Source organism: Symphalangus syndactylus, chromosome 6, assembly GCF_028878055.3.
Source record: "Symphalangus syndactylus isolate Jambi chromosome 6, NHGRI_mSymSyn1-v2.1_pri, whole genome shotgun sequence".
In the NCBI taxonomy this organism is placed as follows: Eukaryota; Metazoa; Chordata; class Mammalia; order Primates; family Hylobatidae; genus Symphalangus; species Symphalangus syndactylus.
Window position 1 is genome coordinate 113018896 of NC_072428.2, and position 24513 is coordinate 113043408.

Consider the following 24513-nt stretch of genomic DNA (forward strand, 5'->3'; position numbering starts at 1 on the left):
GTGTCTGTGTACACCCTTGTGCCAGAGGTGTCAGGGGCAGCATGGCAGAGATGGATGTTTCAGCATGTGCACACACTTGTACTGGAAGTGGTGGTAGCTCCATTTGGGGTGAGTGAGGCTGTAAGGTGTGCTTGCATGCCCAACACCAGTGTGGCAGCAGGGTGTTGGACACACGCACAGCATTGGGGAAGGGGAGTGAGGTCCACTGACATGTTTGCACTGGTGAAGTGGTTGGTGAGGAGCTATGGGCGAGTGCCTGTCTGCAAAGTGGTGGGAGTATGCTGCAGTGGGTGGAAGCTGCAAGTGGCCTCATTGCATGAGCTTGGGCTGGTCTGTAGGAGCTCTCCCATGGTTATGCACAGTTTGCCAGTGAACGAGTTACCATGAGGGAAGCACCCTAGTTGGGTATCTGAGGTCGCAAGGCAAGTAGGCACAGCCAGGCTGGGGCCCCAGGAGAGGCCACTAGTGGGGGTGCTCAGATTGGACTGACCTCATCCAACAGGCAAGACTGCCCTGTTCTGTCAAGCTCTAACATTAACCCTAAGGCTAAAGTCTCCTAAAGGAGTATGGCGAGCCTTGAGGTGTAGGTGTCCCTAGCGATACTCCACTGCAGCTGTTCTCATGCCAAAACCTTTGGGCTCCATACATGCTGGAGTCCTGCCCCTGCCACTTTTCTAAGTGGCCCTCTCTTCCAGCTCAAGTGTTCATGGGTGTCTTGGGTTCTCCTGCAGGTAGGGTTCCAGAGGTGAGTGGCAAGAGCAGGCCACTCCTCACCTGTTCAACTCACCCCTTTCCCAGGAGTCACTGGGAGCCAGGGGCAGGTCCTGATGTTCAGCAGCCCTGCACAGGGTTCTGAGCTTTCTCTCTCTTCAGTCCAGTGTCTGCATCCTCCCTCCATCCACTTTCAATGCCTTCTCTCCAAAGGTCTGCTCAGTGTGCCAGTCTTCCTAATGTCCTGGTCCCTTGGTGGGAGATGTTCCTCCTGGCTGCATCCAGTTGGCCATCTTGTCTCCTTCCAACTTTTCAAAATTAAAGAAAAAAATCATAGTAGCAAGATGGTCTGGATGGCCTTTTTCTCTGCAAAGGCTGTTTGGGTGAGGCTGGTGCTGTGAAGGTGTTAGGATCAGTTCTGATGCCTTGCCAATCCAGAGCTGCTGGGGCTGATGGTCATGGCCTGGAGTATGCTTAGATGACAGGTGGTACAGTTGGAGAGTCCCCTTATCACCCTTGGAAATTTTTTTAATTTTTTCTTCCAAATCCTGTAGTAATATTTATGTTCCAGAAAGATGTCCCACAGATATTCTGCTCTCATGCACCCTCCCTGCACGGAGTTGAAACTGTACTCCAGTTTCAGAAGTGTGTAGCAGTGTAGTACGTACTTCAAGTTAATCTGAAAAAAAAAAAAAAAAAAAAAAAAAAAGAGAGAGCTTCCCACGAGGCATCCCAAGAAGCCTGAAGTGCAGTTTAGTGAAACAGAAACACCTGTATTATTCAATGCAGCTCTGAAAGATGACCAACGGTTTCTTCCAAACTTAGATTTTCCCCCAAACCCTTGAATTATTGCTATTAATGAAGTTACTCATGAAGTGTAAAAGTAAAACAGTGCCATGGACTAAATTGTGACCAGAACTTTAGGGTATACTTGGAGGCCCAGAGGTGAGGCAGGCACAAGCCAGGCAACTGAAGCCAGAAAATTCTGGGTGAGCAGGGAAAGGTAGATACTTACCCTGAGTCAGCATCATCCAACTATCTAGGCTTCTGGTTACCATGCACCCCCAAATTTGCTTTCCCAGTAGTAGGGTGTTTCCCAAATAAGATTGTTGATAGCACTTTAGCAAAAGTCCTCTCACACTTTGCAGAGATCAGCACGTCTGAAATACTCACAAATAAATCCAGAAGTACCTTTTTGTTTGAGCTTCAGTGAGGAAGGACACCTGACGTCAGAATGCAACATAAGGATTAAAAAATGTAAATACCCCTTCATTCTCCTTTGGAAGGAGACAAGACCTGTGAGACAGCAGGGAGAGATAATTCAATTCTGATGTTGCTGTGTTGATTTTTTGGATAGTTACCAGTTTTACAGTTTCGAGGTAGGCTCATTTTTATGCTAGTTCTAATCTCATACATGCACACCCTTCCTGACACTCAAATATAAAGTATACGTACATATACTTATTTGTGTTGTACATATACACTGCAATAAATGTATACTTCACTATATATAATATTATCTAACATATATATCTGAAGTATGAGTAATTTTCAAGGTAAGAAAAGAAGATTTATTTATTCATTAATTTTTTTCAACAAATATTTGCTACAGACTCACAGTGATTCAGATACTGTTTTGGATGCTAGGAATATAGAACAGACAAGGTCCCTCCTCTCATGGCATCTATATTATATTCAAGTTCAGGGAGACACAAAATAAACAAACAAATAATTTAACAAATTAATTCCAGGTAACAGTAATTGCTATGAAAAATTAAACGGGGGAATATATCTGAGAATGTTTAGAAGTGAGCTTTGGCATTTTAGACAATATCTTGCAGACAATGTTGTTGTTGAAATCTGAATGCTAAGACTCTAACCATGCAAGTGACTGGAGGAAATATATGTGAAAAACATTTGAAGCAGCAGTGAGGTTCAACTTTTTAAAGAACTAAGAGAAAACCTGGAGAGTAGAAAATGAATGTGAGAATTGAGGAGTTGAAGTTGAAGAGGTAGGGGAAACCAAATCACTCAAAGCTTATAGACTATTAACAGGTGGATTCTATTCTCACAGCCACTAGAAGACACCAGAGAGTTTTAAGCAGGAAAGTGTTGTGGTCTCTTCTGTGTTTTAATGTGTAAGTCCTTCTAGTTGTTGCACAGAAATGTTCCATAGGGTAGAAAGAGTGGCATCAGGAAAACAGCATATGGAGTTTCAGACCTACCAAATTAGAGGGGCCTAGGAAACACTTTGGGCATCCTACATACATGCCAAACAACATTTAAAAGCAATGCTACTCAGGTTCAAGGCAATTGGCCTATAACTAAACTGTCTGCTATAAAAAATGTGGTACTATTCACAGGAAGATAACAGAATCCAGAGTCTTTATAAGGAATCATCCCTAAAGCCCAAGTACAGTAAAAACTTACTAGGCATGCAAAGAAACAGGAACCCATAACTCAAAGTCAAGAAAAAAAGCCATCAACACCCCTGGTCCAACCTCTGACAAAACAGCCCACATGTTAAACTAGTAGATATTTTAAAGACACATTACAAAAATACTCTTAAATTTATGGAAAATATGTTCAAATAACTAAGAAAAAATTTTTCTTTTATTAAGGGAACAACTAAGAAATCTCAACAAGGAAATGGAAAATATTTTAAAAATGTAAATTCTGGAACTGAAAAGTACAGTAACTGAGATAAACCATTTACTATGTAGGCTTAACAGAAGATTTGAGATGGTGGGAAATTGAGTCAGTTATCTTGAAGATATATCAGATATATTCTAGTCAGAAGAATACGGAGAGGCTGGACGCGGTGGCTTGTGCCTGTAATCCCAGCACTTCGGGAGGCTTAGGCGGGTGGATCATAAGGTCAGGAGATCAAGACCATTCTGGCTAACACGGTGAAACCCCATCTCTACTAAAAATACACACACACACACACACACACACACACACACACACACACACACACAGAGTAGCCAGGTGTGGTGGCGGGTGCCTGTAGTCCCAGCTAATCAGGAGGCTGAGGTGGGAGAATGGTTTGAACCCCGGAGGTGGAGCTTGCAGTGAGCCGAGATCACGCCACTGCACTCAAGCCTGGGCGACAGAGTGAGACTCCATCAAAAAATAATAATAATAATATAGAGAAAAAGGTTGGAGAAAAAAATGAACTTTCCTTCAGAAATATGTGTGGCAATATCAAATAGTGTAACATACATATTACTTGAGTCCCAGGATAAGAAAAAAATGAGAATGGATAGAAGAAACTGAAAACAATGACCAAATATTTCTCAAACTTAATGGAAACCTAAATCTCCAAGAAACCCTGTGACCTCAAGCAGGATATTCTCTCAGCTACAAATTTAGCAATTTATTTAACATTTGTTAAGTGCTTACTCTGTGCAAAGAGCTATGCTGGGCATGGATAAATATACATCTGAATATGGCATAATATCTACCATATTTAACAATCTAGATCTGTACTATCAAATATGGCAACCACATCTGAATATTGGGCACTTGAAATGTGGCTAATACAACATGATGAAATGATAACATTTTAGATTAAATAAAATATATTATTGAAATTAATTTTACCTCTTTTTGTTTCTTTAAACTATACAGTAGAAAATTTAATATTACACATGAGTTTGCACTACATTTCTGTTAGCACTGATTAGGAGATAATAATATAGTTTGTAACATAGCGTCCACATATAAAAATAAAATGATGATCAAGTAGCTAGCTCTCAAATCAGATAAATTGGAGCTAGATACTTTTTATTAGTATTTAAAATTTTGCTAGTACTTACCACTTTAGTTGTTTTGTTTTGTTTTGTTTTGTTTCTTTTGAACTTGTTTTAGTTTGTGTTTCTGGAGAGGAACCAGAAACATAGTGGGCATCAGAAAATGTCTATCACTTATAATTAACAACAGATTATTCTGATCTCATTATAAGATGCTTGGGGTTTTAAAGTTATCAGTTTGCATAATTTGACTATCTCATGATCCACAATGGTGAAGGGGGCATGAGTTTATCTGTTTATTTGTATGGTTCTTTTAAACATAAATGAGGAACATTTAAAATGTTTTAAAAACTCAAGTGTTGTCTACAATGGAATCCACCTAACATACCACTTGCAATAGAGTATAAATTTTTTATTTTTACTTTTTACTGTTTGAACACATATATTTGGTAGACATTAAACAAAGAAAAAAAATTTAGCGGTTGCCATTAAAAGCTGTCCAATAAAACATTTTTATTGAGTTAGGTTTATTTGTACGTTTAATGTGAATTATCAAAGAATGAGAATTGAAGTGATTTATTCATTTTCTTGAGCTCTAACACAGCAGTTTGCACTATCTATGTGATTCTTCCCTTCAAGGATCTAATAGTCCTGTGTATGGTCATTTCCTTGCAGATTATGTCCACCCAGTGCCCTTCGATGTTCAGTTCAAGTTTTGTCTTTGGTTTTATAGATTTCAACTTTTAAAAAGCAAATAGCATGAAGTTTTCTCTTTATGAGCGTTCTCTTTTGCCACTCTCAAATTCCACTCTTCTTCTTCAGATGTAGCTGTGGGTTTGCAAGTTAGGGTGCCGAAAAAGCAAAGGGGTTTGAGATGGCTCAGAGAAATTGGGTCTTAAAATCTGTTAGAAATGATGAGGCCAAAAGGTTCATGCTGACAGTTTGCATAATGACTAAGATTTTCTAGAGTTAGTAGTTTGACAAACTGTAAAATATTTAAGAAATCACCATTGCAGGTCTTGCTGTCTCTGTCAAGATGACAAAATCATACTTTTACTAGGATAAACTCTGCATGAATAATTTTGCTAGGTATATTTTATTCAAACAGATTTTCTGTTTCCATCATCATAGGATTCCTTGACCTGGGCAATGTCTATTTCCAGCAACACACATACTTATAAATGACATTGCACATCTGCTGCTGTACTACTTAGGAGTCTATAAGATGTTCCAGCAAGGTGTACAAAGACAGAAAAAAATCTATAACAAAAGCATGTAAATACAATGAGAATCTGAGTTGCTATAGGAATCATAGGTACATGATTTCTATATATATATATTCATATATATATATATAGATATATATACACAAACACATGTAATTTACTCTCACAAAACAATAAAAGGTGCCTTTGTTGTGACCTTTAAAATTCTATTCTAGAAAACAAAAATAGAAAAGTAAACCATAAAACTTCCATGTAAACTTGGATGGGAGAAGCAAAGGCACTTTTTTTTTATATTCTCAGCTTATTAGTGAAACAACCAAGGAAATTTAAATAGTAGTTAAACCTGTAACTGTGTTAGAAAGTAGGGAGAGGTATCATCCATGAGTCAGAAACATCCAAGAAAGCCTGGTGGATGGAACTGCTAAATCTGCTTGGTTATTCTGAGAAACAACAGCATCAATGGGAACAAGATCAAGGGGACCCTCCAGAAAGTCACCCACGCTTCCTGAGGATTCAACACAATTTAGACCTTAATTAGCCACCATTCAACACTAATGTAGCCTGTATTTAACATAAATATTCAACGAAAGGTCCAAGTTTAGTTACATCAAGCAGGAAGTTTCAGTGTTAGTAATACCAAGTGGAAAGTTAGTATGAGATAAGGGCTGGATAAATAACTGAAAGGAAGAAAAAGCTTGTTTACCCTAATGAAATAAGAGTGAGGAAAACATTACACTCATGTGGAAAATACATATTTTGAAGGAGGAAAAAATTACCTATATAGAAGAAGCTGAAAGAAACTTTAGAAAACACTCGTTTTGTGTTCTCAAAATATAATAAAACCAAACCTTCATAAACTTTAAAAAACAGTAGATAAAAGAAGTGATGGTAAGACAACACATTGAGAAGAAAACATGAGAGGGTGAGAGGGAAGTAAAAACAGAAACCCTGCACCCTGCAAGTGTAAAGCAAAACAGCCTCAACCATATACCTTGCAGTGGTGAAGCTGAATTATTTTCTTTTGGTTAGATGGCCATTACCATAATTACTATAGAAATGTTAAGACCTGAGTTAAGAGTAAATGTGGATGGTCAGTGTTTTTAAAAAGATGCAACATGTGTCCACTAACTCCACTGAGTAGCCAAACATACACTAAAGGAACAGAATTTCTTCTGAAGAAAACACATGAGAATACTAAGAAACCACATGTCTTGTTATAAAAAAAAAAAAAAAAGCTGTCCCATGGGTGATTGGCATTGAGCAATTTGTATTAAAAAAAATTGCAATGAGGGCAACATTCTAGCCCAGAGTTTGGGTAATTTTTGGTGATGGTAGAAGCAAAAAATGTTATGAGAAACAATTTGTGCAGGTATGAGTGATTAATTCCAACTTAGGTTTAGTGGATGGTGTTAGGAAATGAAGATCATATTACTGCAAAGTGAGCTTCCTTCTAATTTATTCTTTGCTTGTATGGCAATAAGTAGAATCAGGAACATACAGAGAAATTTATACACGGAAAATTGTTCTTTAAACAACAGTCCTTTTATTTATTGGGACAAGTGTTACAATTGCAGGGATGAGAGTTTATTTCCATTCAGAAGCAATTCATCTCAGTTTCCATTAATCAGCTTAGAGTGTGATTCAAACTGTAGTTAATTTTATTTATGTGAGGCTTCTGGCTTCTAGGTGTTGTTTTAAGAGCAAAATGTTAAATAAGCTTCTCAACTTCCCCTGGTCATCCCAAAATTTAAGTGCCAGGGGTGGAAGTGAAGGAGGGTTTGAGATAGGAATGAAAACTAACGTCTCAAATTCTTGATGATAAAATATATTCTGTGATGTACAGGAGGCAGGGAAAAACTAGCAACTCCATTATTGCATTTCATAAAATAAAATCTATGCATTTCTCTTCTATATTTGAGGGTAAAGCAAGTGCTCAGAAATGAATTACTCTTTCTTCATCACCTGAACCATATGGTGACTTGTTTTCATTTGAAAGTAAGATTTATACTTTAATCACAACAGTCAGGCTCTGGAAAACTATACTGATATCATGCAGTTCTCAATGCAAGCTTGGGCAGAGTTCTGCCTTAGAGGGGAAACTTCTCCCAGTGAGGCCATTCTGTTGCTAAACCTTCTTGTATGAAGTTTAATTCATTTCTCACAACATTTTGTTTTGTAGCAAATCATACTGCAGAGAGGCTCTGGTTCAGCAGAAACTGAAAAAGACTCATTACCAAGACATTCCTCTCAGCTTGCCTAACTTTAGACAAGTTTCTTTCTGACTCTAGGCTCTTGACTTCCCTTTTCTTAGAACATTTACTTTAGAAGACATGTAAATTCTCTTTCTGCTCCTTCGAGATGTAAACCTTTTAAAAAGTCTCCTGCCAGTTTTACAAGCCAAGAGTGTCTTTCTCCAGGACCCTGAAGCTATCCTTTTGAAATGTAATCAAGAAAGATAAAGCTTCTATCAACCCAGGCTCTAAGGAAAGGGTAGGAGTGTAACTTCAATGGGTGCCTATTAGCAAACACAGGTGGTCTTATTACAGAGAAAAACACTTGCACACTCAGGAATAACTCAATGTGCCCCACACACTGCATCAATCAACCTCTTCCCTAATGTCCTCCAGTAATCTTCTGTTAGCTCACAGCAGTACTTAAAAACATTCCCACCTTTTGTTTCAATGAATTTGAGTTAAAACTCAGCCCTGGCATCTCTTACCTGTTGCAATAGCCTTGAATAAAGTCTTCCTTGTCTGTTTAACTTTGGTGGAATTTTTGCTTTGACACTTACGGACTGCATGTTTGTGCCCGCCCCACCCCACTCCCAAATTCATATGTTGAAACTTTAACCACCAATGGGACAGTATTAGAAGGTAGAATCTTTGGGAGGTAATTAGGTTTAGATGCAGTCATGATGGTGGAGTCTCCATGACGAAATTATTGTTCTTATATGAAGGGAAAGAGACTAGAAAACACTCTCTGCCCCACCCCCCAACCCCAGTGCATTCGCCAAGGAAGACCATGTGATAACAGGGAAGACAGCCCTCACAAAAACCTGACTTAGGCACCCAAATGTGAATGTCTGTGGTTTGGCATGAAAGCCTCTTATGGAACATTATAAATCCTACAGTTCTATAGTGCCTCATAGGATTAGGTGACTAGGAGGACATTTGGTGGAGGAGAAGGGTAGGTTGGGGTGAGAGAAAAATTTATTTGGAGGTAGTGGCCCGAATTTGTCACTTCATATATATAATCTTAATGAAACTAGCAGAATAAAACCATGAATTACATTTTATTATTTGTGTAGTTTTATTACAAGTAGTTTGACAACTTCTGCTGTTAATAACACATTCTGTGTTGTTTTCTCTCAGGAAATTTACTAGCTGGGGTGAGGGAGAAATATTTGTGTCTCCCACATTCCACATCATACTGGTTGTTGGAGGGTGGTGGTGTAAACCAGGAGGAACTTCCTATTCTCACCTTAATTGCTTCTGACTTACTATAGTGACATTAAGAGTGCTATTTTTGGAAGCATCTTTGGACTTAGAGAAGATTGTACCCATCTGAAGGCCTCCAGTAGCTGTCTAGTATGAATTGAACTTTTAAAAATTTATTAAAGACAAAAAGAGCTGTGGAAATGTTAGCTACATCATTAATTAAATTATTTCTCTTGAGAGTATTTTTGTTGCTGTTTGTCTTACAAACCATTCCCATAGGACATAATTAAACCCAAGAGGTTGGTTGCATGTGTGTTGCAGAGGGAGGCAGAGTTGGGAGAGGAGTGGAGTAGAGTTTGGAACAAAAAAGGTGGTAAGATTGTAATCACCATCTATTATCTAATTGGGCTGCCCCACTCTCCTAGAAATATTAATAGCACAATGTAATAGCTGAAGCTCAATTTCACATATAACGGTAAATTACTTAATGCCTCTAAAGTTGTAAGCAAAGTAAAAGTGAAAGTTAGTCTTTCTTGATGATGAAATGCTTTCAGAATTCTGGAAAGAAGGAAGGAGGCTATGAGGTTGGGATTGGGGTCTATGTGGTGAGAGATGGGAAACTTCTGGTTATGACAAAAGTAAGTTTTGATACCTAAGGAAAAATAAAGCATTTTCTCTAACTCAATGGCAAAGCAGAACCAGATGCAAATTGATCTTTTTCAGAACTTATACATATCAGAGTCTGCAACTGTTTTGAGGCATTTTAGGTAGAGCTCACTAGAGGGTTTCTTCGAAGATCTGGTTTGAAGCAGTTGCTTCAACTTTTGGAGGCTCCCATCATATCAAGGTCCTAAATTATGTTGCAGATCACTGCAATACTAGTCACTGCAACATTTCAGAGTCAAAAGTTTTTCATATGTATTTACTTCTTGGGAAAAAGACCTGCTTCTGGAACCCACAGAAGTGGATATTTTCCTGGTAGCCCCTCTTGTCTGAGAAGTGAATATAAAAGGTTAAGCTTTAAAGGCATTCTTCATCTGGTCCCTCACAAACTACCTCTGACTCAATTTAAAAACAAAGGGCAATCATTATCTTTCTAGCACAGAAACTCCACCCCATTAGGAAGTCCAAGCTTAGTGGAGCATCTCCAGAGATAGGTGAAGGCAGGACACAGGACCTGTCTTCTGCTCACTTGTAATGACAGGGATTTCCTCAATTTCTGAGTAGTTCACTCAATGTTTATGAGGTACATAATAATTCTTCTGCATTGTTAACCTAAGTCAGTTATTAAACTCAGCTCTAAAAAACATTTAAAAATTATATTTTAAACACTTTATTGATAATATCTTATTTCTTTACAACACTTACTCCTTTTGAAATATTTTCACAAACATTATTTTAATCTAACTTGTTAGCTACCACCCACCCATTCGTCCTTGTATTTATTCTGTCAACAAATAGTTTAAATAATTATTAAGTGCCAGACACAACCATATGAGTTACATATTTATGAATTTGTTTTTGGATAGAGGAAACTGAAGGTAATGGAGATTAAATGACTTGTTTAGGATCACAAAGCTAGTAATTTTTAGATTCAGAGTTTGCACCCAGAAAGTAAGACAAATTTAGTACTCTTCTCATTAAAAAACTTCAGATTTTGAAGAGGTGTTTACAAAATGATCTGCCCATCATTTGGCAGTGCAAATGACTAAGATGCAGTGCCTGTTGCTGCTGAGTTAAGTTTGAGCTTTGAAGTTTGTTGTTGTTGTTTCTTGAGAATTAAATTTTCCATGTAAGTGGGAAGGCTAGCTCAGGAACTAGAGAAATATTGTGATATATCTGTGCTTCATCATTTCTAAAATGGCAGGAAGTAAAATAAAAGAACTAAGTTAGGCACTACATAATGTCAATTTATATCACCTTATGATATGTATATGGATCTAAAACTACATAATCATCACTTTTTGATTGATATATGTCTTGGAAGATTAGCATAAAATAAACTTTGTGCTGTTATTTAAGGACAGTCTCTAAGAAGCTCACTCATCATGTTCTAAAACAATTCCTTTCTCTAACCTTTTTTTTTTTTTTAATTATACTTTAAGTTGTAGGGTACATGTGCACAATGTGCAGGATTTTTACATATGTATACATGTGTCATGTTGGTGTACTGCACCCATTAACTCGTCATTTACATTAGGTATATCTCCTAATGTTATCCCTCCCCGCTCCCCGCACCCCACAAGAGGCCCTGGTGTGTGATGTTCCTTTTCCTGTATCCAAGTGTTCTCATTGTTCAATTCCCACCTATGAGTGAGAACATGTGGTGTTTGGATTTTTGTCCTTGAGATACTTTGCTGAGAATGATGGTTTCCAGCTTCATCCATGTCCCTACAAAGACATGAACTCATCCTTTTTTATGGCTGCATAGTATTCCATGGTGTATATGTGCCACATTTTCTTAATCAGTCTATCATTGATGGACATTTGGGTTGGTTCCAAGTCTTTGCTGTTGTGAATAGTGCCACAATAAACATATGTGTGCAAGTGTCTTTATAGCAGCATGATTTCTAATCCTTTGGGGATATACCCAGTAATGGATTGCTGGGTCAAATGGTAGTTGTAGTTCTAGATCCTTGAGGAATCGCCACACTGACTTTCACAATGGTTGAACTAGTTTACAGTCCCACCAACAGTGTAAAAGTGTTCCTATTTCTCCACATCCTCTCCAGCACCTGTTGTTTCCTGACTTTTTAATGATGGCCATTCTAACTGGTGTGAGATGGTATCTCATTGTGCTTGTGATTTGCATTTCTCTGATGGCCAGTGAAGATGAGCATTTTTTCATGTGTCTTTTGGCTGCATAAATGTCTTCTTTTGAGAAGTGTCTGTTCATATCCTTTGCCCACTTTTTGATGGGGTTGTTTGTTTTTTTCTTGTAAATTTGTTTGAGCTCATTGTAGATTCTGGATATTAGCCCTTTGTCAGATGAGTAGATTGCAAAAATTTTCTCTCATTCTGTAGGTTGCCTGTTCACTCTAATGATAGTTTCTTTTGCTGTGCAGAAGCTCTTTAGTTTAATTAGATCACATTTGTCAATTTTGGCTTTTGGTGTTTTAGACATGAAGTCCTTGCCCATGCCTATGTCCTGAATGGTATTGCCTAGGTTTTCTTCTAGAGTTTTTATGGTTTTAGGTCTAACACTTAAGTTTTTAATCCATCTTGAATTAATTTTTGTATAAGGTGTAAGGAAGGGATCCAGTTTCAGCTTTCTACATATGGCTAGCCAGTTTTCCCAGCACCATTTATTAAATAGGGAATCCTTTCCCCATTTCTTGTTTTTGTCAGATTTGTCAAAGTTCAGATGCTTGTAGATGTGTGGTATTATTTCTGAGGACTCTGTTTTGTTCCATTGGTCTATATCTCTGTTTTGGTACCAGTATCATGCTGTTTTGGTTACTGTAGGCTTGTAGTATAATTTGAAGTCAGGTAGCATGATGCCTCCAGCTTTGTTCTTTTGGCTTAGGATTGACGTGGCAATGCAGGCTCTTTTTTGGTTCCATATGAACTTTAAAGTAGTTTTTTCCAATTCTGTGAAGAAAGCCATTGGTAGCTTGATGGGGATGGCATTGAATCTATAAATTACCTTGGGCAGCATGGCCATTTTCACAATATTGATTCTTCCTATCCATGAGCATGGAATGTTATTCCATTTGTTTGTGTCCTGTTTTATTTCGCTGAGCAATGGTTTGTAGTTCTCATTGAAGAGGTCCTTCATATCCCTTGTAAGTTGGATTCCTAGGTGTTTTATTCTCTTTGAAGCAATTGTGAATGGGAGTTCACTCATGATTTGGCTCTCTGTCTGCGATTGGTGTACAAGAATGTTTGTGATTTTTGCACATTGATTTTGTATCCCAAGAGTTTGCTGAAGTTGCTTATCAGCTTAAGGAGATTTTGGGCTGAGATGGTGGGGTTTTCTAGATATACAATCATGTCATCTGCAAACAGGGACAATTTGACTTCCTCTTTTCCTAATTAGAATACCCTTTATTTCCTTCTCCTGCCTAATTGCCCAGGCCAGAACTTCCAACACTATGTTGAATAGGAGTGGTGAGAGAGGGCATCCCTGTCTTGTGCCAGTTTTCAAAGGGAATGCTTCCTGTTTTTGCCCATTCAGTATGATACTGGCTGTGGGTTTGTCATAAATAGCTCTTATTATTTTGAGATACATCCCATCAATACTGAGTTTATTAAGAGTTTTTAACATGAAGGGCTGTTGAATTTTGTCAAAAGCCTTTTCTGCATCTATTGAGATAATCATGTGGTTTTTGTCTTTGGTTCTGTTTATATACTGGATTACGTTTATTGATTTGCATATGTTGAACCAGCCTTGCGTCCCAGGGATGAAGCCCACTTGATCATGATGTATAAGCTTTTTGATGTGCTGCTGGATTCGGTTTGCCAGTATTTTATTGAGGACTTTTGCATCAATGTTCATCAGGGATATTGGTCTAAAATTCCCTTTTTTTGTTGTGTCTCTGCCATGCTTGGTATCAGGATGATGCTGGCGTCATAAAATGTGTTAGGGAGGATTCTCTCTTTTTCTATTGACTGGAATAGTTTCAGAAGGAATGGTACCAGCTCCTCCTTGTACCTCTGGTAGAATTCGGCTGTGAATCTATCTGGTCCTGGACTTTTTTTTGGTTGGTAAGCTATTAATTATTGCCTCAGTTTCAGAGCCTGTTATTGGTCTATTCAGAGATTCAAATTCTTCCTGGTTTAGACTTCGTAGGGTGTATGTGTCCAGGAATTTATCCGTTTCTTCTAGATTTTCTAGTTTATTTGCATAGAGGTATTTATAGTATTCTCTGATGGTAGTTTGTATTTCTGTGGGATCCGTGGTGATATCCCCTTTGTCATTTTTTATTGCGTCTATTTGATTCTTCTCTCTTTTCTTCTTTATTAGTCTTACTAGCGGTCTATCAATTTTGTTAATCTTTTCAAAAAACCAGCCGCTGGATTCATTGATTTTTTGAAGGGTGTTTTGTGTCTCTATCTCCTTCGGTTCTGCTCTGATCTTAGTTATTTCTTGCCTTCTGCTAGCTTTTGAATGTATTTGCTCTTGCTTCTCTAGTTCTTTTCATTGTGATGTTAGGGTGTCGATTTTAGATCTTTCCTGCTTTCTCTCGTGGGCATTTAGTGCTATAAATTTCCCGCTACACACTGCCTTAAATGTGTCCCAGAGATTCTGGTATGTTGTGTCTTTGTTCTCATTGGTTTCAAAGAACATGTTTATTTCTGCCTTCATTTCGTTATGTACCCAGTAGTCATTCAGGAGCAGGTTGTTCAGTTTCCATGTAGTTGAGAGGTTTTGAGTGAGTTTCTTAATCCTGAGTTCTAGTTTGATTGCACTGTGGTCTGAGACACAGTTTGTTATAATTTCTGTTCTTTTACATTTGCTGAGGAGTCCTTTACTTCCAACTATGTGGTCAGTTTTGGAATAAGTGCAATGTGGTGCTGAGAAGAATGTATATTCTGTTGATTTGGGGTGGAGAGTTCTATACATGTCTATTAGGTCTGCTTGTTGCAGAGCTGAGTTCAATTCCTGGATATCCTTGTTAACTTTCTGTCTCGTTGATCTGACTAATGTTGACAGTGGGGTGTTAAAGTCTCCCATTATTATTGTGTGGGAGCCTAAGTCTCTTTGTAAGTCTCTAAGGACTTGCTTTATGAACTTGGGTGCTCCTGTATTGGGTGCATATATATTTAGGATAGTTAGCTCTTCTTGTTGAATTGATCCCTTTACCATTATGCAATGGCCTTCTTTGTCTCTTTTGATCTTTGTTGGTTTAAAGTCTGTTTTATCAGAGACTAGGATTGCAACCCCTGCCTTTTTTGTTCTCCATTTGCGTGGTAGATCTTCCTCCGTCCCTTTCTTTTGAGCCTATGTGTGTCTCTGCACGTGAGATGTGTCCCCTGAATACAGCACACTGATGGGTCCTGACTCTTTATCCAATTTGCCAGTCTGTGTCTTTTAATTGGAGCATTTAGCCCATTTACATTTAAGATTAATATTGTTATGTGTGAATTTGATCCTGTCATTATGATGTTAGCTGGTTATTTTGCTTGTTAGTTGATGCAGTTTCTTCCTAGCATCGATGGTCTTTACAATTTGGCATGTTTTTGCAGTGGCTGGTACTGGTTGTTCCTTTCCATGTTTAGTGCTTCCTTCAGGAGCTCTTGTAGAACAGGCCTGGTGGTGACAAAATCTCTCAGCATTTGGTTGTCTGTAAAGGATTTTATTTCTCCTTCACTTATGAAGCTAAGTTTGGCTGGATATGAAATTCTGGGTTGAAAATTCTTTTTCTTTAAGAATGTTGAATATTGGCCCCCACTCTCTTCTGGCTTGTAGAGTTTCTGTTGAGAGATCTGCTGTTAATCGGATGGGCTTCCCTTTGTGGGTAACCCAACCTTTCTCTCTGGCTGCCCTTAACGTTTTTTCCTTCATTTCAACTTTGGTGAATCTGACAATTATGTGTCTTGGAGTTGCTCTTCTTGAGGAGTATCTTTGTGGCGTTGTCTGTGTTTCCTGAATTTGAATGTTGGCCTGCCTTGCTAGGTTGGGGAAGTTCTTCTGGATAATATCCTGCATAGTGTTTTCCAAGTTGGTTCCATTCTCCCCGTCACTTTCAGGTACACCAATCAGATGTAGATTTGGTCTTTTCACATAGTCCCATATTTCTTGGAGGCTTTGTTCGTTTATTTTCATTCTTTTTTCTCTAACCTTCTCTTCTCGCTTCATTTCATTCATTTCATCTTCCATCACTGATACCCTTTCTTCCAGTTGATCAAATCGGCTACTGAGGCTTGTGCATTCATCATGTAGTTCTCGTGCCATGGTTTTCGGCTCCATCAGGTCATTTAAGGACTTCTCTACACTGATTATTCTAGTTAGCCCTTCGTCTAATCTTTTTTCAAGGTTGTTAGCTTCTTTGTGATGGGTTCGAACCTCCTCCTTTAGCTTGGAGAAGTTTGATCATCTGAAGCCTTCTTCTCTCAACTCGTCAAAATCATTCTCCATCCAGCTTTCTTCCATTGCTGGTGAGGAGCTGCGTTCCTTTGGAGGGGGAGAGGTGCTCTGATTTTTTGAATTTTCAAATTTTCTGCTCTGTTTTTTCCCCATCTTTGTGGTTTTATCTACCTTTGGTCTTTGATGATGGTGCCATACAGATGGGGTTTGGTGTGGATGTCCTTTCTGTTTGTTAGTTTTCCTTCTAACAGTCAGGACCCTCAGCTGCAGGTCTGTTGGAGTTTGCTGGAAGTCCACTCCAGACCCTGTTTGCCTGGGTATCAGCAGCAGAGGCTGCAGAACAGCGAATATTGCTGAACAGCAAATGTTGCTGTCTGATCATTCCTTTGTAAGTTTCATCTCAGTGGGGTACCCGGCCGTGTGAGGTGTCAGTCTGCCCCTACTGGGGGGTGCCTCCCAGTTAAGCTACTCAGGGGTCAGGGACCCACTTGAGGAGGCAGCCTGTCTGTTCTCAGATCTCAAACTCTGAGCTGGGAGAACCACTACTCTCTTCAAAGCTGTCAGACAGGGACATTTAAGTCTGCAGAGGTTCCTGCTGCCTTTTGTTTGGCTATGCCCTGTCCCCAGAGGTGGAATCTATAGAGGCAGGCAGGCCTCCTTGAGCTGCGTGGGCTCCACCCAGTTCGAGCTTCCTGGCCACTTTGTTTACCTACTCAAGCCTCAGCAATTTCAGGCACCCCTCCCCCAGCCTCACTGACGCCTTGCAGTTCGATCTCAGGCTGCTGTGCTAGCAATGAGGGAGGCTTTGTGGGCATGGGACCTTCCAAGCCAGGCACAGGATATAATCTCCTGGTGTGCCGTTTGCTAAGGCCATTGGAAAAGCACAGTATTACTGTGGGAGTGACCCAATTTTCCAGGTGCCGTCTGTCACAGCTTTGCTTGACTAGGAAAGGGAATTCCCTGACCCCTTGCACTTCCCAGGTGAGGTGATGCCTTGCCCTGCTTCAGCTCATGCTCGGTGTGCTGCACCCACTGTCCTGCACGCACTGTCTGATAAGCCCCAGTGAGATGAACCCGGTACCTCAGTTGGAAATGCGGAAATCAACCATCTTCTGTGTCTCTCATGCTGGGAGCTGTAGCTCTCTAACCTTTTTAAAATATTTTTTGGAGCTGTAGTCTCACTCTGTTGCCCAAGCTGGAGTGCAGTGGTGCAATCTCAGCCAAGTGCAACCTTCACCTCCCAGGTTCAAGTGATTCTCCCACCTCAGCCTTTCAAGTAGCTGGGATTACAGGTGCTCGCTACCATGCCTGACTAATCTTTGTATTTAGTAGAGATGGGTTTTACCATGTAGGCCAGGCTGGTTTCAAACTCATTACCTCAGATGATCCACCTGCCTCATCCTGGGATGAGGATTAGTTCTGGGATTATAGGTGTGAGCCACTACCCCTGGCCCCTTTTCCCAACTTTTATAACTTTATTGTAGTTAAAAAAAATAGTGGCACAGGAAATTTAAATGATTTGGACAATATCTATACAGATGAGCAGGCTTAGATTTAAATTCAGCCATAGCATCAGGCAATAGTGGTAGTGCTAATATTAGAACTTACATTAATTCTGTATCTACTTATTATTCTTTCAGAGAAGACAATAGTGCTTCATAAAGATATAGTTGCAACCAGCTTTTATTGTAGTATTTATGTACCAAAGAAGTGTTGCCATATACACCAGTCAGGATAAAGGAGGTTACGCTGTAGTAAAACATTATTCATGAATTTCAGTGGTTTAATACAATAAAGCTTTATTACGTGGTCAAAGAAGCACAGAACAGGCCCTGCTTCACAGTTGCCAAGGGTCCTGGTTAAGGGAGGAACTGACATCTCAACATGAGGTTCAGGGTTTGCTGCAGTATCAAAAAAAGGAGACTGGAGAATTGCACAGGGTTTTTTGTTTTTGTTTCTGTTTTTCTTAACCTCTGTCTGGAAGGGACATGTTATTTTTACTCACATTTTTGTGATACATGTATCACTGTATGGGATCTGAGAGTACAGAAGATGGAAAAGTGTATAAGCCAATTATCTGGATAAAAGATAATGGAACTGCCTACTCAATTCTATATATAATCCCACTTAGATAAAGATTTGTGCCTATCAATCCATCTTTCTTTATCTTGTTGATACATAATTAATAAATCATTTCATTACTCAAATATAATAATTCCACTAGTTCTGAGAACAAGGAAGAGAGACTTGCCCTTGTAACTGATGCCCCCAGCATGAAATATTCTTTAACAGCCACATCTAGATTTATGATTCATTAAAAATCAATGGTTTTAGTAACAATCTTTTTAGAATGACTCTAAAATGATTTGCTTTCAAATATTAAGTATAAGACCTAGTGGTGGTGTTTTTTCCTGATTAGTCAATTTCTTCATTTAGTTTTTGTGGGGATTCTAAATCCCTAAACTATTTCAGTCTTTTATAAAACTTTTCCTTAGATTTTACTTCAAGTTGAAAAATGGTTATACCTACCCAAATAAAGTTTTAAAATGTGGAAGACAGTGTGGCGATTCCTCAAGGATCTAGAACCAGAAATACCATTTGACCCAGCAATCCCATTACTGGTTATATACCCAAAGGATTATAAATCATTCTACTATAAAGACACATACAGACATATGTTTATTGCGGCACTGTTCACAATAGCAAAGACTTGGAACCAACCCAAATGCCCATCAACGATAGACTGGATAAAGAAAATGTGTCACATATACACCATGGAATACTATGCAGCCATAAAAAGGATGAGTTCATGTTCTTTGCAGGGACATGGATGAAGCTGGAAGCAATCATTCTCAGCAAACTAACACAGGAACAGAAAACCGAACACTACATGTTCTCACTTATAAGTGGGAGTTGAATAATGAGATCATGTGGACAGAGAGGGGAACATCACACACTGGGGTGTGTCAGGGGGTCGGGGGGCTAGGGGAGGAATAGCATTAGGAGAAATACCTAAAATAGGTGATGGATTGATGGGTGCAGCAAACCACCATGGCACATGTATACCTATGTAACAAACCTGCATGTTCTGTACATGTATCCCAGAACTTAAAGTATAATTAGAAAAATAAAAAATAAAAAGAAACAAACTGTTGATACACACACACAAAGTTTAAATGTGTGTGTTTGTTGCTTCTTTTGCTCAACATTATGTATGTGTAATTTGTATTGCTGTAACTGTAATTCATTCACTTATTGCTGTTCTATTGTATAAATATACCAGAATTTAATTATCTGTTCTACTTTTGATGGGCTGTTGGGTATTTTCCAGTTTGGGGCAAAAAAAAAAAAAAAATAGATTCCTTTCTGTGCTAAGAAGTAAGTGCTCAATTCAATAGCATCTTGAAAAGTAGAAAATGTATTATTACCTGGAAAAAGTCACCCACCTTTTATAAGCAGAAGAAAGGAAGAAACTATCAATTATCACATAATGTTTGATACAGAAGACAATGAAATGCGTTTTTCAATAGTTTTACAAAGTATATAATCCATCTGTGTCTCTGAATTAATAAAACAAGGGTAATCATGTTGTCACCTATTCTAGAGCATTGGACCAAGATTAACAAGGTAATATTGGTAAATTACTTTGAGAATCTCAGATGAAGGGCATCGAGTAAGAAAGTGTTAGCTAAATAGTGATTACAATATACTCACACACATGCAAACATATACACACATATACTTATGTGTACATATGTTTTATAATGAGTTTTACATGTCCCTGTGTTATCTGGAAATGGGTTTCTCAACATCACCGCTATTGACATTTTGGTTTAGACAATTCTTTGTTGTGGATATTGTCCTGTGAACTGAAGGATGTTTAGCAGCATCCTTGGTCTCTACCCACTAGATGCTAGCGGCGACCCTTCCTCCAGCTGTGACAATAAAAAATATCTTTAAACATTGCCAAATATTCCCTAGAGAGAAAAGTTATCCCTATCTAGAACCACTGATTTAGAGGCTAAGACAGCAAGCATCAATATGAGGAAGTAAAAATATAAAAAAGAAAATTAATTGATTAGGCTAAAAGAAAGCCTTTAAACTGAAAGGAGAAAAAAAATGATGATTTTTAAAAGGGTTAGTTTATGATCATTAACTGTGTCATCCTGGACAAATGATTTTCACCTCCCAGAGCCTCAATTTCTCATGGGCAAGGTGAAGACAATTAGTTTTAGTTCATGTGTTTCATGCAAAGGTGAAACGAGATAATATATATAAAGCACTTTGAAAGTCATTCAGTCCATAATAAGCACCCAATAAAATGGTAGCTTTAAAAGAAAATGAAAAAAGAGGCACATCTTTTGTTCTTTCCATTTGTCTGCAACTTGGAGAGTATTTGTATGAAGCCCCCAAGTCACCTTCAGACTCAGGAGACAGCACTGTGCATATATTAATGTGTATAGAAATGAAATATGGGAACCACATCTGAGTCCATATGAATGCATTCCTTCCAAACCAATAATTTAGTGAACTTCTCCTTTGCTTGTAATACCTATAGTGCTAAAAGACCATATTTTAAAACTATAGATATTGGGTTTTCTTTTTCCTTTTTTGAGATCTGTACTCAAGCTATGCTAACCAAGGATTTCAAAACAACGCTGACAATAGTTGATATGGTTTGGTTGTGTCCCTACCCAAATCTCACATTGAATTGTAATCCCCATAATCCCCACATGTCTAGAGGGATACCTGGTGGAAGGTGATTGGATCATGAGGGTGGTTTTCCCCATGCTGTTCTTGTGATAGTGAGTGAGTTCTCATTGGGTCTCATTAGATCTAACTCAATTTAGATCTCATTAGATCTAATGAGATTTAAACTTTTTTTTATTAGGGGCTCTCCCCTCTTTTCTCTTCACTCCTCTCTCTCCTGCCACCATGTGAAGAAGGTCCTTGCTTCCCCTTCACCTTTTGCTATGATTGTAAGTTTCCTGAGGCCTCCCCAGCCATGTGGAACTGTGAGTCAGTTAATGCTCTTTCTTTTATAAATTTTTAAAAAATGATAGTTTAAGGGAGACGCTTCTTTTTGGAACTTGATAGGCTGACTCAAAAAATTATAATAGAGAATAAAAAAACAAGAATAACAGATAATTTTGAACAAAATCAGAAATTTTGCTTTTTTGATTAGTTGTTATATTAACACTATAATACTGGTATAGAAATAGACAAATAGAACAATGAAATATGATAGAGAAGCTAGAAACCCAAATAGAAGAAACCCCTAAAATTTGTGAGGTCTGGGGTAAGTGTGCTAAAGTATGTGGTGGTGCAGGAAAAGCAGGTCTCTGACTACCAATCCTGAGACTTCACCCACCCTTGTTATCTTCCTATTCCCATGTGTTTCGTGCACACATATGTGTGGACGCCAGAGCTCTAGCCTATATAGCTAAGCTCTTTACACACACACACACACACACACTCACTCTCTCTCTCTCTCTCTTTCCAAAACAGCCTCCACTTGGCCAGCCCTCATGCTTAGAAGTACGCCTATTAGTGGCATTGTCTTTCCTCCTCGGGGAAAACAGATTGTGCAGGTCTTATAAGTAAGCTCAGCGTTATTTGGGTAGGAAATTCTAGCATCTACGGTATCATTAGGTAGGTTTAAAATTGAGGCATGGATTCTGAATGGAAATGTCCCTAGTCTTGCAGTCTCTTTTCACCATACAAGGGGATATGGCAGGAGGAAGAGCTGATTAGACCCTTTGAAGTATGCATGCTAAGCCAGACGTTCCTCTTCTGGAAGCTATGGGTGGAATTGTACAAAATATATGAAGAGCCTTTTCTATGGAGCAGAGTCTTTCAAATCAGTGGGGGAAGACCAGAGCATTCAACAAACAGTATTGGTATAATTGATTGTCCATAAAGAAAAAATAAAATTATACCTTTTACTGACAGCAGCACAAAATACATTCAAGCTATATTGAATATTAAAATATTAAAAGCAAAGTTGAAAGCTTTTTTGAAAATATATAAGACAATAACTGATCTCAGGAAGAGTAACATGTTAGACAATAGGAGAAAATCAGACACCTCACAAAGATTATCACCACAGATTCATAATTGACATCCTGTGGAGAAATTTACAAGAATAATCTGTTATTTTGCATTCACTAGGATATAGTTTAGAACTTAATTCAAAAAGTTTTAAATTTGTTTCAATGAACAACGTGTTCTGTGAAAGGGCCATGTCTGCAAAATGGCCCCCAAATACCAAAGAGCTGAGAAACCAAAGAACAAGGCAGACAAATCCAGTTTGTTGGCAAAGGGTACTTTATTGGGGAGAACTTGCAGACAGAAGCATGGTCTTGGGTGACAGCAAGACAGGAAGACTTTGGCATTGTTACTCCCCAGACTCAGGGCTTCCATACCATAGAGAAAGGATATACGTAGTATAAAGACAATTAAAGGCAACCTTCCAGAACAGGCAAGAATGCTTTGTGGAATGTAGCCTATAACTTGTGCAATAACATCAAAGTTGACATGTTCTTACACTAGGAACAGCAAATAAAGTAAGACCCAGGAGGCATTCATGGGAATGGGGCTAATCAAAAATCTACATGGCAGAGAGCATCCAAAATGGAGTCACTGTTGTCTCCACATATGTAACTGTTGTAGCTACCTGATATTCTTTGGATCTTTGTCCCCTCCACATGTCATGTTGCAATTTGATTTCTGTGTTCATGATGGGGTCTGGTGAGAGGTGTTTGGGTCATAGGAGCAAATCCTTCATGAATGGCTTAGTGTCATCCTAGCATCAGTGAGTTTCTCACTCTTAGTTGCCATGAGATCTGGCTGCTGGACAAAAGCCTGGTGCCTCCTCTTCTCTCTTTCCTTCTCTCTTGCCATGTGATGCCAGCTCCCCTCTGCCTTCTGCCATGATTAAAAGTTTCCTGAGGCCCTCACCAGAAGGAGGTGCTGGTGCCATGCTTCCTGTACAGCCTGCAGAACTGTGAGCCAAATGAACCTCTTTTCTTGGTAAATTACCTAGTCTCAGGTATCCCTTTATAGCAACTCAAATGGACAAAGACATTACCCTACTGAGACAGGATTGACTGCCCCCACCTCCCAAAACTTGGTTCAGATGTCAGTCTCATGCACCAAAAATGTATGTAGTTTTATGATTCACATATTAAAGTTTTCTGAAGAGAGCATGTCAGGAAAATAAGTGGGTCCAAAAACCTAAAACCCCAGTCTAATCATGAGAAAAACATCAGACAAAAACCAGTGGAGTGACATTCTACAAAATATCTGATAAACACTCCTAAAAATTGTGAAAGTCATCAGAAACCAGGAAAGTCTGAGAAGCTGTCAACCTAGAGGAGCCTAAGAAGATAGGACAACTAAATGTAATGTGGTCTTCTGGATGAGATCTTGGGACAGACAGAAGACATTAGGTAAAAACTAGGAAAATATGACTAAAGAATGGACTGGAGTTAATAATGTACTAATTTATTTCATAAACTGTAACAAATTACCATACTAATATATTAACGATAGAGGAAATTATGTGGAAAATGTGTGGGAACTCTGGGCTGGGCATGGTGGTTCACACCTGTAATCCCAAGATTTGGGAGGCCAAGATGGACAGAACATTTGAGGTCAGGAATTTGAGACCAGCCTGACCACCATGGTAAAACCCTGTCTCTACTAAAAATACAAAAAAAATTAGCCAGATATGGTGGTGCATGCCTGTAATCCCAGCTACTCAGGAGGCTGAGGCAGGAGAATGGCTTGAACCCGGGAGGCAGAGGTTGCAGTGAGCCAAGATTGTGCCACTGCATTCCATCCTGGGCGACAGAGCCAGACTCTGTCTCAAAAAAAAAAAAAAAAAAAAAAAAAAAAAAAAAAAAAAAAAAAAAAAGAAGAAGAAGAAGAAGAAAAGTAATATGTTGGAATCTGTACTGTGTTTGCAATTTAGATTTTTGCAAAATCTAAAACTGTTCTAAAAAATAAAGTTTATTTTAAAAACTTTAACTTTATTAAAACGTTATTTTAGAAAACGAGGACCAATAGGTCCAAGAAAGAGGATGTAGTCCACCCACAAGGATTATTCTTATAAGGAAATTTGGCATGTGAGAAATGTAGTTTTACAAACCAATGGGAAAATACTAAATTTCTCAAATAATATTACGGAGGGAATAGATTTATTCATACTAAAAAAGTAAAAATATATTCCTATTGTCAGTATCTACAAAAATATATTTTAAATGGGTTAAAAACAAATGTGAAAAGCAAAAATTAAACATTTGAAAAGAGATCACAGAGAAAAAATTACAATAGTGGAGTAGGGAAAGGTA

General features: G+C 38.5%; 1 long non-coding RNA gene across 1 annotated transcript in view; it reads right to left on the reverse strand.

Moving 5' to 3' along the window:
- Positions 1–1920: 1920 nt before the first annotated feature.
- The window catches only part of LOC134737042 (uncharacterized), a 33626-nt gene continuing 11033 nt past the window's right edge, over positions 1921–24513 (reverse strand). The window contains exon 3 of the long non-coding RNA XR_010121593.1: positions 1921–2007. This is a non-coding gene — a long non-coding RNA (uncharacterized lncRNA). The remainder of the gene's footprint in view (positions 2008–24513) is intronic.